Source organism: Zalophus californianus, chromosome X, assembly GCF_009762305.2.
Source record: "Zalophus californianus isolate mZalCal1 chromosome X, mZalCal1.pri.v2, whole genome shotgun sequence".
In the NCBI taxonomy this organism is placed as follows: Eukaryota; Metazoa; Chordata; class Mammalia; order Carnivora; family Otariidae; genus Zalophus; species Zalophus californianus.
Window position 1 is genome coordinate 10,099,648 of NC_045612.1, and position 10,567 is coordinate 10,110,214.

General features: G+C 42.9%; 1 pseudogene; it reads left to right on the forward strand.

Moving 5' to 3' along the window:
* Positions 1-6,905: 6,905 nt before the first annotated feature.
* On the forward strand, positions 6,906-7,780 carry LOC113930531 (annotated as a pseudogene).
* Positions 7,781-10,567: the final 2,787 nt, after the last annotated feature.

Sequence of the window (10,567 nt, forward strand, 5' to 3'; positions counted from 1 at the left end):
TGTGGAAGAACACTCTTCTTCTTGGTCTTTGAACCTGTCCTCTCCAATCCCATAGCTTATATTGACCACTCACTTCTGCACATTTGTTGGCTTAGGACAAAGTGCCTAATTTCTGCTTTGTTCCCTTTCTTGACACTCATTACCTGTGTGCTGCCTGATGCCTAGATGTTTGCCTGACTCCTGAGTCCAAGGTGCTCTTCGAGGATCTCAGGCTTCTGTGCTAGCCTGTCTGCCACCCTCCCTCTAAGCACCTATGCTCCCATACCTGGTCCCTATTTTTCACTGCTGCCAATGTCTTTGTTCTCCCATCCTGCTTCCTATTCTTTCTCTCTGATCCACTGTCAGCAAAAGGCCCAATGGAACATGTGAACATGTAGTGAAGAGGCCATTTGTGGGCAGAAGGTCTACCTCAGATCCAATGCCTACTCTAAAAAAGCCAACCTGGCCTATCAGTTCTCCTTCTTCACTGCCCCAGTTCTTGTCCTTTGACTTAATGTCTTCTATCTATATATGACTATGTTTCACAGAGTAGATTAGCTGCAGTAACAAATGACTCAAAAATGTCCAGTGGGTTTACCTAATAAAGTGTGTTTCTTGTGCACCTTTCAGTACAATGCAGGTATACAGAGAGGAGGCTCAGCTCCAAGCATTCTTTCAAGTCCAAGGCCAACCATGTTCCACACATGGCTCTCAAGATTGTTCTGAGAATTGACATCTAGATGGTGAGAAGAAAAAGATGGTGGCAGTGGTTGAAGAGTCTGGAGCAAAGTAACATACATCATCTTCCACTGGCCAGAACACAACTACAGGGCCCCACTAACTGCTGCTGGGAGGCTAGGAAAAGCAGTCTAGCTGTGTGCTCACAAGGGAAGTGAAAAGAATTTAATGAACACATCATCTCTGCCACACATGGCCATTATCTAATTTGATCCCCCTAAGAACTCTGGAAGGTACATGACAAGGATTAATATTCTGTTTAGAGATGAGAGAACAGAATCTGAGAGATGAAGTGATTTGCCCAAAGCCATAGAGCTGGTAAATGGCAAAATCTATAGTTAAGCCCAGGCCATCTGCCCCAGTACCCAAACTCTTTCTTTTATACATGACCTGTGGGTCATATAAATATATAATCCCTGAGTGTCAGGGGAAGAATCCTTAGGGAAAATTATACTAAGTGAAATCCAGGGACAATTTACATCAGAAACATTGGAAGGAGCTCATTGAAATGCAGATTCCCTGGTCCCAACATGCACCTACTCCCTGAGTTAGCACCTGGAGGTTGAGTCAAAGAATTTGTGGATAATTCTATGCAGGATATAGTTTGAGAACTCTCTGCCTTAGGACTTCACTTGATTTTCACCTATATGCTTAAAAGGAAACAAAGCTCCTTATAGAAAGCTGTCTTTTCACGTGTTTATAATCTGTTCTCTGTTGGAGGACCTCCAAACCTGACCTTGGTGATGAAAGAGTCAGTTGTATTTTAATGTTTAAAGACACATGGATTTCTTTCTAAAAATAGGCATGTGGGGGTAGGGATGGGAAAGGGTCTATAGCAATATTATCATTCAGATGGAGAAGTGCTTAATAAAACTCTGGCTATCTCTATTGACAAAGTGACTAAAGACCTGAAGCAAATTCTATAGTAATTCAAGTAAAAATGATCTTACTTTCTCTTGAATTTAGAGCTTTATCTGCAATTCTGAGATAATGCCTTAAATTGAAGATAATTTTAGAATCAATTTAGGGGATAGGTTCTTTCCCCTGTCAAATTGCCTAAATATTGAATATAGATTTCATTGCACATCTGGCATAAATACTGCATGGTCTATGACATCAGGGGTATACATATTTCATAATAAAGAAACAAATATAGTAATCAGTCATCCAGCTTAATAAGCTTCTGAATTCATACCTTTTGCATTCTACCCCAAAAATGTGAGAATGCTGATAAGCCTCTTAATTATATTTTATAATATTTCATTTTAATGTAAAAATTATACATATTTCACTTTCATGTAGAAATCACTATTAATTTAAGGAATGTTAAGTAAGCTACCTAAAAGCCTTATAAAGTGTTATTTAGATAGTCAAAATGTTTGCTTTCTCCCTTCAAGGTGGTTTTAGACACTAATTGTATAAACGTCAACTTTAGGCTTAAAATATCCTTCTACTAACTATAATTTAGTGTGAATTATTTATACTCTTTAGAAGAATCATGCAGAGAGAAATGCTGAATCATAAAATGGTAGCTATTACTTATGGCAGTAGCAATCACTGCCAAATTCCCTTGCATGGTCCTAACTTCTGCCTCGGTAGATATATGGGGGTGGTAGGTACAGTTATGGCCACACAGCGGGTGAGGAGGGCCCATTCCTCACTCCTTCTGAAGGAAGTAGATGATTGGGTATCCTGATGTCCAGAGAGCTGAGGCCAGAGTTTATTTTATTTGCAGCATGAATGCCAAACCCCCAGTTTTCTGCCTGCCCCTAGCTCTCACAGTTGAAGCCTTGGTGTTTCCGCCTGGGCTTTAAGAGGCTTATAGTCATGAAGGATGCTGGGGGATGGCCTTCATTATTTCAGAGCCAGCATTTGAGGCTAGCAGTTCTGCATATCCAGCTCCACTCTTGCAAAGGTGTACCTGAATACCTTGATATTTCAGGAAACTTTATATCTGAGTTCCCTTCAGGACTGGTTTATTTTAATCTTACATGAAGTTGGAGGGGGCACTTTTTGGGAACTCTGCTGTAGTATACATACCACATGTAATGGCCAAGAGCAGTTGTTTTAGAATTAGATAGGCTTGGGTTCAAATCATGACTCTGTCACTTACTAGCAGGGTGACCTTGTAACTAATCTTTCTGAGCCTCAGTTTCTCCATGTAAATGTAGAAAACGATAGAATCATAATATCTATCTCATAAGGCTATTGCTGAGATTTTAAAAAAATCCATCCATCCATCCATCCATCCATCACATATATGTTTAACATAAGACTTGCTACTTGGCACATCATAAACACTTAAGAATGGCCTTTGAAGTCAGGAAAATGGATAAGATTCCACAGGTCAAGTGTGTAACGTGAGATGAGAAGAGGGTCTAGGACAGTAATGTGAGGAACACTGAGTCTGAATCTGAATCTCGGGGCCATCACTCACTAGCTCTGGGACCTCTGGCAAGAGGCCGTGTTGGATATGAACTGCAAGGTATTTATTAGCTTTAGCATGAGGGATGATGTTAATGACTTTGATGGGAACTTTTTCAGTGGAGTGGCAGGGACAGAAAATAGTGAATGTGGTGTTGTTATGAGCCAGGCTCAATTAAGCACTCCTCAGAGATGATCTCATTTACACGATTACTATCTCCATCTTACAGATAAGAAAGGTGAGTCTCAAGAGGCTTATGGAACATGGGCAGGGTTACAGTTAGTAGGAGGCATAACTGGCATACAAACTGCAATTTCTTTTCATACCCCCATGCTAGCATAATGAAATGCTAGAAAGCTCCAAGGCATTTCTTTAACAGCTTCTGCAGATGAGGAGATACTGTGTACTTAGTTTTCTTAGCACTAGGGCTCTGAAGATAAAACAGATAATAAAGCAACCTTCTAACTCAAATAGCTGTATTTCAAGTCTGGGGCTTTGAACCCAGGGCACTACACATTTGCTAGGATGACTAAGACTTTTTAGGTTTCCACTAATGATGCAACTATAATGCAGGGATGCTTTTTTTGTGTGCCCCAAACTGACATTCTTGGAGCAATGCCAAACATTTAGCTGGAATCACAGAGAACACTTAGCAAAAGAAAACTCACAGTGAAGATTTTGCAAATGTGGCACAGGTCAGAGCTATGCTTTACCCATGTATTTTGGCATGCTCTCTTATATCTTGAATATGGATGGATCTTTCAATTTGAACTTCCTCGGTGCAGTTCCTCTTGGGTTGGCTTCACAGTCACCTTCTCTGTTGCATACCCAGTCACAGCCCAGCTGGTCACAGAGGCCAGTGAGGCTGCAATTACAGTGACGAGCAGAAGGTCCTTGGGATGCTGCAGTCCTGTCTGCATAGCAGAAGGAGAGAGCAGGAGGGCTGTTGGGGTCTAGGTCCAGCATCTGTTCTAGTTCAGTAGCACATTGCTAGGCCACACCCTAGACCACATACTGGAGCTCATCATGACCCAAAAGGCAACTTGAAATCACAAAGTCGTACTCTCCTCTCTGGTTGGGAAGCAGAGAAAAGCACAGACCAAAACCAAAAACCAGACTGACCAGAGCTGTACCACTTCTTATGTGACCTTGCACACATGATTTAACCTTACTGCCTCAGTTTCCTCTTATATAAACATGGGAAGAAATAGAATATGCCTCTTGGGGTTATTTTTGAATTGATTGCTTAGAATGATGCCTGGCATATAGTAAATGCTAGCTCTTGCTACAATTTTTCTTCTCTCTTCCTCCTTTTTAAAACCTATTTGAGGGCGCCTAGGTGGCTGAGTCAGTTAAGTCAGTTAAGCGTCTGCCTTCAGCTCAGGTCATGATCCCAGGGTTCTGGGATCAAGCCCTGCACTGGGCTCCCTGCTCAGCGGGGGAGTCTGTTTCTCCCTCTCCCTCTGCTCCTCCCCCCTGCTCGTGCTCATGCTCTCTCTCTCTCAAAAATAAATAAATGAAATCTTAAAAAAAAAAAAGATCTTATTTATTTGAGAGAGAGAGAGCACAAGCACAAGTACCAGCATGGGGAGGGGAGAAGCAGACTACCTGCTGAGCAGGGAGCCCGATGTGGGACTCGATTCCAGGACCCTGGGATCATGACCTGAGCCAAAGGCAGACGCTTAACCAACTGAGCCACCCAGGTGTCCCATAAAAAATAAAATCTTAAAAAAAAATTTTTTTTGATATCTCCCAATTTCAGACCCTTCCATTTTCTCCCAGTTTTCTTTGGTTTTCACCCCCCTCTTCTACTTTAATCTAGATGCTAGATCTATCTTCTCAATTAGTCACTGGCCAACTCCTTTAATTCTTCACTGTCCTGTGTATCTGGAAAAAACCATAACCCTGCATCAGTCCAACTGTCTTTAACTGGCTGGCCTCCTGCTCTAACCTCTCCCTTCCCCAGTCACAGCTGAAGAGGTACTTTTCCTTGAGTACGAGGCAAATCCCATTTCTTACTCCTCTTCAGGTAAATGATCCTATCTCCTATATCTTCAATCTAGTCTACTGGCTTCCTTGTTCCTTCTCATCAGCATTTAAACATGCTCCATTTCTCCCACTATAGAACAAAATGTGAAACAAGAGAATGAAACACATGTTCCCACCACCCTGCATCTCCACTGAGCTACCAACGTAGAACAGCAATGTTTCTAGGTTCCAGATTTGCAGAATTTAGAAAGAGCAGTTTGCACAAAGTTGTCTTCATTAGCATCAGCTCCTCAGTTAACTGTGGACTGTATTTTGCTTCTCCCTTACCACTGACATTGCCCTAACAAAGTCATCTGTGCCTTATGGTGGCAGTAATCAAGAGGAGAAAAATACAGAAAAAAGATTTTGTCTCCTCCACAGGGTATAGAATAATACCTGACACAGAACAGAGCTCAGTAAATGCTTCTGGGAAGAAGGAAAAAAGATGTACAAAGAATTAGGCTCGTGATGACAAAAGAGTTACTTATAATATTTTTGTCTTGAGCTCAAGCTGGTACAAATTCATATGCAATTCAGTAAGAAAAACCTCTCCTTAGAAAGAATGGAGAAACTTGGGCTGACATTGATTAAGTAGCAACAAATGATGTCACTTAATTTTTAAATTTTATTTTCATTAAATACTCATGAGTATATTGCTAATTCATTTCAGAAACAAAACTATAGACTGGTTTATCAAGTGTTAAAAAGAGCAAAAGGCCTAAAATGGAGCCACTTTCCTAAGCCCCACCAAGACTTAATACCTAATCTAATTGCAGTATCAGCCTCTCCCAAGAGTGAAATTTCAAACCAATCAATCTGGAATTTCCTGATCAGCACTAGTGAAGTAATTGGCAAGGTAAGACCCCCATGCCGTGCCCCTTAAGGGAAGGTGAACTTGCCCAAAACAATTTTCTTTTCTTCTGCTAATAATCTCTTCTCCTTCTCCCACCCTGTATCTGTCTATAAAATCCTTCCGTTTTGTACAGCTCCTTGGAATTCCTTTCTACTTGCTAGATGGGATGCTGCCCGATTCATTAGTCGTGGAGTAAAGCGAATTAGATCTTCAATTACTCAGTTGAATTTTGTTTTTTGAACACAAGTTTAATGCATTAAGGTACTAGCCCAGGAAAATCTGTGAACCACAGCTTGAGAAACACTCCTCGAGAGCTCTAAAATGTATGTAGAGGGCATGCCCATCCGTTTTCTCCAGTTGTTCCTTACTATCATTTGTATCTTAGCTCCATCCCAGATTTGTTTGCATCCTTTTCATTTACTGATATTCATAGCGGCTTTTGATTTTTAAGTTGAGGAGGGAGGCATTCTCCTTGGTGTCTGGGAGTCTACAGAGACGTGGAGAATCAATGGCTAGTTTCCCATCAATGCAGTGGATACTTTGACTCAGATCCCCTGTGCAGGCACCATCTTCAGATACTTGGAGTTAGGCTGCTGGAAGCTCGCAGTTGCTTCTTCCCATTGGAAGTTGCCCTGGGTTATACCCGCTCCTGGGGGCTGAGTAACTGGCTAATTAGGGATACAAAAACTGGACAGCCTTGCCTGAATTCAGGACAATTCTGAAAGGGCCACCCCGACTCTGGAGCCCTCATAGAATCACCCGAGGCCCCACTTACAACCACATTGCAGGTTGGCATCTTCCACTGCTCAACTCTACCTCCCTCACCTCCTCACAGGCCTACCACCTGTCAAAGACAGAATGCAAGGCTCCTTCTATGCAGGCATGGGGGCGCGCTGGGAAGGCAGGGCGCGGGCGGGGGGGGGGGCAGGGGGCAGCACCGCAGTGCGCAGGCGCAGCCGCGTGGGTGGGTCAGCTTCAGGGCCCTGAGAGATGTCGAAAACTCTTAGGCATGGTCTCTTCCTGTGTCAAAGTGGGTAACGGGAAGCGCTTGACCTATACCTCTCTACGTCAGGTTCCTGCACAGCCAGCTGTGGGACCTGGGGGACTCCCACTGATGCCCAGGAGAGTTTGGAAGTTGCAATCCAGTGCCTGGAGACTCCCTCGGGGCTGACGGTGTATGGCAGGGGCCTCGCACTCCCTCGGACTCTTCCGGAGATATTTGAAGCTACCGCCACCCGCAAGGAGATGCTGCAGGACGTGAAGTGCCCCGGAACAAACTCCGCCTTCAGAGGAATGCTAGGCTGAGACACAGTGCCCCCAAACCGAAGGAAACTTAGAAAACGTTGAGGCTGCCGTGCACTTCTACGGGAAAGCCTTTGAGCTGAACCGAGCCAATGCCATCTGTTTCTGTAACAGAGCCATGGCCTCCAGCAAACCCAGGAGCTACGCGGGGGCGGGGCAGGACAGTGAGTGGGCCTACTGCATAGACCCGTTCTACAGCAAAGCCTGCGGGGGACGGGCCTAGCGCTCTCCAGTTCAAAAGAGCACAGCCAAGCCCCTAGGACAGGTAGGCTTTGGAGCTGGATCCCCACAACGGACCCCACAAGTTGAACTTCAAGATGGCAGAGCTGAAGCTTAGAGCGAGTCCCATGGGAGGTGTCGGCGGCTTTGACAGCACCAGCCTGCTGAACAACCCAGGCTTCATGAGCATGGCACCAAACCTGATGAACAGCCCCAAGTTCAACAGCTGTAAGTGACAACCATTCTCTGAGTCTTCTTGTGGTTAAATTTCTTTTTTTTTTCTATTGTGGCAAAATGCACGTAACATAAACCTTAACCATTTTAACTATTTTAAGGTTTACAACTCAGTGCTATTAAGTGCATTCCTTGTGCAACCATCACCACCATCTAATTCCAGAACATTCCATCACACCAAAAAGAAGCTCTGTCCCCATTATAGTCACTTTCCAGCCCCCTCCCCAAGTCCCTGGCAACCATAACCTCTCTTTCTGTCTCTGTGGATTTGGTTGTTGTGGACATTTCACATAAATGGAATCACACACTTAAAAAAAAAAGAAAATACACATGGCAGTTAAGGAGATGCCTTCATTCTGGCTATTACAATAGGTAGAATATTCATTAATGAGAAACAAAGAAAAAGAAAGGACTGGAGTTTTATAAAGGCAGGAGACAAGGGAATCATTTGCTTTATATAGGAGTATTATAGAGGCTGAGAGGAAGTGTAGAGACGGCTTCATCTGGGTATATGCAAATAGGCCAGGCTGAGGTGACCGCAAAGGAGCAAAAAAAGAGTGGTGGTGGTAGTGGTCAGGTTCCTAACTGCCATTGCCTTCTGGGAACCTAGGGCTCAGGTAAAGTTCAACACTGTCACTTTCAGGAGCTTTCCCCAGTCAGCCTCCAGTAAGCAACTCTCTATCTCAGAATCTGTTTCCAGAGAACCACTCAAAGACAGTCTGCCATCTGGCCCTTTGGATGGGTTTGAGCTCCTCTGGTTAAAAGAGTTTGGGCACCAGAAATCTATAGAATTGCATTTATTTATTTATTTATTTGACAGAGAGAGACAGTGAGAGAGGGAACACAAGCAGGGGGAGCGGGAGAGGGAGAAGCAGGCCTTTGGACTCCCTGCTCCATCCCAGGACCCTGGAATCAGGGTCTGAGCCAAAGGCAGACACCTAATGACTGAGCCACCCAGGCTCCCCTAGAATTGCATTTTTATGAGATAATCGATGAGATTCTGGGCAAGCAAGGAGTGAGGTTCCAGCCAAAGTCTTCAAAACTCGTTGTGTGCATTGAGACTGACTGCAGGCTGCGCTGCTTCAGGGCCATGTTGAGACCCTGAACTGAAGTTCATGGAGGCTTTTCTTACAGCAGTGCTCTAATGGGAACTTGGAAAAGCACCTACATATAGCAGCCTTGGTGTGGACCTTGGGTCTTGCAAGATGGGTAGTGATAATTGTGAAGCCTTTTCCCACTGGCTTGGAGGGCAGCCACCCGGGAGAGATAAAGCAAAGAAGTACAAAGCAGACTCTATGTGATGCCTGCAACTGAAAGTCTTGTGAGGGGCCTTGGAAAGTACCCCAAGATATACAGAGGGAACATTTTTGAAATAGAGGTTGGATTTCCAGCAACCAGTTTGGTGGAGGCTTAAGCTCCATGCTTTGGTCATGAAAAATAAAAATAACATTTCAGATTGGTGAGGTCTGGGATATCTGTGTTATGTTAAGGTATCTTTAAGTCCGTCTCATTAAAATAGGAGTGTTGTTTCTTGGCAAGTTGGGTCACACTTAAATAAGATCACAGATCAGAAATTTCTTTATGAACTGCACAATACTTAAATAATGTAAGATTTAAAAGCAGATATTATTGCCCCTGTAAAGTCTACTGGGAGGTCACCTTTGTGGTTAATTATTCTGGTTTTGGGGTCTGGCAGATCTGTGTGATTCTGGACTAGATTTTAATCAGTGGGGGAGCCAGAGAGAAGAGAGATTTGTAAGAACTTCAGCCTTCCAGGTGTGATAGTTCAACAGCTCTGTACTTCACACAACCTACTCCCAAAGGAACACATACCTAAGCATTAATAAAGACGAATTCCATGGGATACAAATGAAGCTTTAAGACCAGTACTCTGATCTTGAGTAACTTCTACAAACAATGCAAAAAAAAATTTAAAAACCAAAACCAAACAAAAAACCACTGGGTAAAAACAGTAGTCTTCTAGGTAAATTTAGCTTCAAAACAAGTCAGTCCTAGCCAACTCCCACACTCTGCTTGTTCACTTTTGTGTTCTCTCTCTCTCTCTCTCTCTCTCTCTCTCTCTCACACACACACACACACACACACACACACACAGACACACACTTACATACTCATGCAGGAGATTGCAGTCCTAAATAAAGCCTTCTATAGCTTTTCAACTAACAATATATAAATTTTCTGAGCCTCAGTTTCCTTATCTTTAAGATGATAGAAATAAGTATTTAATGAGATCTTGCACATATGGTGCTTAACAGTGGGTGGCCCATTGTCAGCATGCATCTCTGTGTAAAAAATAATATTGGAATGAAATTTTTATAGGTGTTATATCTGGTAAATTATGTCACCTATAATTAAACATTCATTGTATTTTTCCGTACACTACATGGAGGGTACAGAGAGGGCAGTGTTTCTCTGTGTCTTTCTCTCTCCCAGTCTTCCACTCTTCCGCATCTGAATTGGGGAATCACTTGATTGCAAGGAACAAGAAACAGAAACCTTTCAAAAGAACCAAAGTGAAAAGGGGATTTATTAATAAGGGGAATCTCATGGAACCCCATTTAGAATGCACATGGAACCCAATTTAGAATTAGTATGTGCATTCTTAATCCTATATTAATTAACTTAATCCCCTAAAACAATTAAGTAAATATTGTTTCTAATTTATAGATAAGGAAACTGAGACCTAGAGAGGCAATATAACTTATCCTTTAAAAATTTCCCTATTGTTGGACATTTGAATTGTTCCCCTATGTTCGCTATTATTTAAA